The following is a 4738-nucleotide window of genomic DNA, read 5'->3' as shown; positions in this document are numbered from 1 at the left end:
GGGCGCGGCAACTCCCTTGCCGTCCTTCTTGAAGTTCTTCTTACCCTTGCCCTTCTTGAACTTAGTGGTTTTATTCACCATCAACACTTGATGTTCTTTTCTGATCTCCACCTCAGCTGATTTCAGCATTGAATATACCTCAGGAATGGTCTTTTCCATCCCCTGCATATTGTAGTTCATCACAAAGCTCTTGAAGCTTGGTGGAAGCGACTGAAGGATTCTGTCAATGACCGCGTCATCCGGGAGATTAACTCCCAGCTGAGTCAAGCGGTTGTGCAACCCAGACATTCTGAGTATGTGCTCACTAACAGAACTATTCTCCTCCATTTTACAGCTGAAGAACTTGTCGGAGACTTCATATCTCTCGACCCGGGCATGAGCTTGAAAAACCAGTTTCAGCTCCTCGAACATCTCATATGCTCCATGTTTCTCAAAACGCTTTTGGAGACCCGGTTCTAAGCTGTAAAGCATGCCGCACTGAACGAGGGAGTAATCATCAGCACGCTGCTGCCAAGCGTTCATAACGTCTTGGTTCTCAGGGATTGGTGCATCACCTAGCGGTGCTTCTAAGACATAATCTTTCTTGGCTACTATGAGGATGAGCCTCAGGTTCCGGACCCAGTCCGTATAGTTGCTGCCATCATCTTTCAGCTTGGTTTTCTCTAGGAACGCGTTGAAATTGAGGACAACGTTGGCCATTTGATCTACAAGACATAGTGTAAAGATTTTAGACTAAGTTCATGATAATTAAGTTCATCTAATCAAATTATTTAATGAACTCCCACTCAGATAGACATCCCTCTAGTCATCTAAGTGAAACATGATCCGAGTTAACTAGGCCGTGTCCGATCATCACGTGAGACGGACTAGTCAAGATCGGTGAACATCTCCATGTTGATCGTATCTTCTATACGACTCATGCTCGACCTTTCGGTCCTCCGTGTTCCGAGGCCATGTCTGTACATGCTAGGCTCGTCAAGTCAACCTAAGTGTATTGCGTGTGTTCCGAGGCCATGTCTGTACATGCTAGGCTCGTCAACACCCGTTGTATTCGAACGTTAGAATCTATCACACCCGATCATCACGTGGTGCTTCGAAACAACGAACCTTCGCAACGGTGCACAGTTAGGGTGAACACTTTCTTGAAATTATTATAAGGGATCATCTTACTTACTACCGTCGTTCTAAGCAAATAAGATGCAAAAACATGATAAACATCACATGCAATCAAATAGTGACATGATATGGCCAATATCATCATGCTCCTTTGATCTCCATCTTCGGGGCACCATGATCATCTTCGTCACCGGCATGACACCATGATCTCCATCATTGTGTCTTCATGAAGTCGTCACGCCAACGATTACTTCTACTTCTATGGCTAACGCGTTTAGCAACAAAGTAAAGTAATTTACATGGCGTTATTCAATGACACGCAGGTCATACAAAATAATAAAGACAACTCCTATGGCTCCTGCCGGTTGTCATACTCATCGACATGCAAGTCGTGATTCCTATTACAAGAATATGATCAATCTCATACATCACATATATCATTCATCACATCTTCTGGCCATATCACATCACATAGCACTTGCTGCAAAAACAAGTTAGACGTCCTCTAATTGTTGTTGCAAGTTTTTACGTGGTTTGTAGGTTTCTAGCAAGAACGTTTCTTACCTACGTATGACCACAACGTGATTTGCCAATTTCTATTTACCCTTCATAAGGACCCTTTTCATCGAATCCGTTCCGACTAAAGTAGGAGAGACAGACACCCGCTAGCCACCTTATGCAACTAGTGCATGTCAATCGGTGGAACCTGTCTCACGTAAGCGTACGTGTAAGGTCGGTCCGGGCCGCTTCATCCTACAATGCCGCCGAAACAAGAAAAGACTAGTAGCGGCAAGAAGAATTGGCAAACTCAACGCCCACAACTGCTTTGTGTTCTACTCGTGCATAGTAACTACGCATAGGCCTGGCTCATGATGCCACTGTTGGGAATCGTAGCATAATTTAAAATTTTTCTACGCTCACCAAGATGCATCTATGGAGTGTACTAGCAACGAGGGGAAGGGAGTGCATCTACATACCCTTGTAGATCGCGAGCGGAAGCGTTCCAATGAACGTGGATGACGGAGTCGTACTCGCCGTGATCCAAATCACCGATGACTGAGTGCCGAACGGACGGCACCTCCGCGTTCAACACACGTACGGTGCAGCGACGTCTCCTCCTTCTTGATCCAGCAAGGGGGAAGGAGAGGTTGATGGAGATCCAACAGCACGACGGCGTGGTGGTGGATGTAGCGGGTCTCCGGCAAGGCTTCGCCGAGCTTCTGCGAGAGAGAGAGAGAGACGTGTTGCAGGGGAGGAGGGAGGCGCCCAAGGCTGTAGCTTGCTGCCCTCCCCCCACCCCTTTATATAGGCCCCCTGGGGGGGCGCCGGCCCTAGAGATGGGATCTCATGGGGGGCAGCGGCTAAAGGGGGGGAAGGGGTTGCCTTGCCCCCCAAGGCAAGGGGGAAGCCCCCCACCCTAGGGTTCCCAACCCTAGGCGCATTGGAGGAGGCCCAAGGGGGGCGCCCCAGCCCACTAAGGGCTGGTTCCCTTCCACTTTCAGCCCATGGGGCCCTCCGGGATAGGTGGCCCCACCCGGTGGACCCCCGGGACCCTTCCGGTGGTCCCGGTACAATACAGGTAACCCCCGAAACTTTCCCGGTGGCCGAAACTAGACTTCCTATATATAATTCTTCACCTCCGGACCATTCCGGAACCTCTCGTGACGTCCGGGATCTCATCCGGGACTCCGAACAACTTTCGGGTTTCCGCATACACATATCTCTACAACCCTAGCGTCACCGAACCTTAAGTGTGTAGACCCTACGGGTTCGGGAGACATGTAGACATGACCGAGACGCCTCTCCGGTCAATAACCAACAGTGGGATCTGGATACCCATGTTGGCTCCCACATGTTCCACGATGATCTCATCGGATGAACCACAGTGTCGAGGATTCAATCAATCCCGTATGCAATTCCCTTTGTCAATCGGTATGTTACTTGCCCGAGATTCGATCGTCGGTATCCCAATACCTTGTTCAATCTCGTTACCGGCAAGTCTCTTTACTCGTACCGCAATGCATGATCCCGTGACTAACGCCTTAGTCACATTGAGCTCATTATGATGATGCATTACCGAGTGGGCCCAGAGATACCTCTTCGTCACACGGAGTGACAAATCCCAGTCTCAATCCGTGCCAACCCAATAGACACTTTCGGAGATACCCGTAGTGCACCTTTATAGTCACCGAGTTACGTTGTGACGTTTGGCACACCCAAAGCACTCCTACGGTATCCGGGAGTTGCACGATCTCATGGTCTAAGGAAAAGATACTTGACATTGGAAAAGCTCTAGCAAACAAAACTACACGATCTTTTATGCTATGCTTAGGATTGGGTCTTGTCCATCACATCATTCTCCTAATGATGTGATCCCGTTATCAACTACATCCAATGTCCATAGTCAGGAAACCATGACTATCTGTTGATCAACAAGCTAGTCAACTAGAGGCTTACTAGGGACACGTTGTGGTCTATGCATTCACACATGTATTACGATTTCCGGACAATACAATTATAGCATGAATAATAGACGATTATCATGAACAAAGAAATATAATAATAACCATTTATTATTGCCTCTAGGGCATATTTCCAACAATGGACTCATGTTGAGTCATCTCTATTGCCTCATGTGTTTGCTGCAAATGTGTCAGCATCAATTGCAAGATGAGGCAGCTAGCTAGCTGTGGAGTTGCCAACATGCTCAAAGTGCTCGCAACATTGAGAAGAAACAAGCATGCCCAGGAAATTGATGTGTGCGCAGGGAGGCCCTTTGCTCAGAGAAGCATCGACCGATTTTCTTTATTTCCACACCTTCTCACAGCTTTGTATTGGTTATAGTATGGTGAATCATTGAGATGCATAAACATGCTGAACTTTTGTTCTTCTGAATGTTAGTATGCATACCGTATCTTCTGAAGCTTAGTTTAATGTGAATGTTGACTAGCCTGTGAACCTTCACAATCTAGTAAGTATATTGTAGGCCTATTATTTGACACCTCACTTTGCCGCGCTACGCGACCAGTGTGAGTGTCTGCATCTAGTACCGCATCCTCTAATTTGGTGGATGTCAAGTTGAAAAAGGTTACCGATGAGTAGCCATAAGCTAGAAACGTCTCTTTTTTCTTTCGAATGGGCAATAAGTTGGAGAGTGTCTTGGGCTGCCTCTAGCACAAGGCCCTCCAGTACGAAACACGGGCAGCCGACTGGGCCGATACAAAAGCCTATCCATCTTAAAGCACATTTGTTTTTGTTTGCGAGGAGAAGCCTATATTTCTTGAAGAGGGGGCGATCCTAGAAAAACCCTCCTTCCTCCTCGCTTCCACTTATACTGCAGCTCGCTCTTCCTCACTCGTCTAGAAAACCCCCGCTCACCTTCTTCCTCACTCGTACAGAAAACGCCTGCTCCTCTTCTTCCACTCCTACAGAAAACCCCAGCCCTCCTTCTTCCCCACTCGCACTGCCACTAGGCTCGTCTCTAGCTACTCTGCTCAAACCCGTGAGCTCGGCGCGACGCCCACAAGGAAAATGGAGTCGGCTGGCCCCAGCGCCAAGAAGATGAGGCTCCCGCTAGCAGCGATGCCGGTTGTAGATCCCGCACCCGGCAGCGCGGGGAGAA

This window comes from Triticum aestivum, chromosome 2D, assembly GCF_018294505.1.
Source record: "Triticum aestivum cultivar Chinese Spring chromosome 2D, IWGSC CS RefSeq v2.1, whole genome shotgun sequence".
In the NCBI taxonomy this organism is placed as follows: domain Eukaryota; kingdom Viridiplantae; phylum Streptophyta; class Magnoliopsida; order Poales; family Poaceae; genus Triticum; species Triticum aestivum.
The sequence above is the reverse complement of the archived record's forward strand: the minus strand, read 5'-3'. Positions refer to the sequence as shown.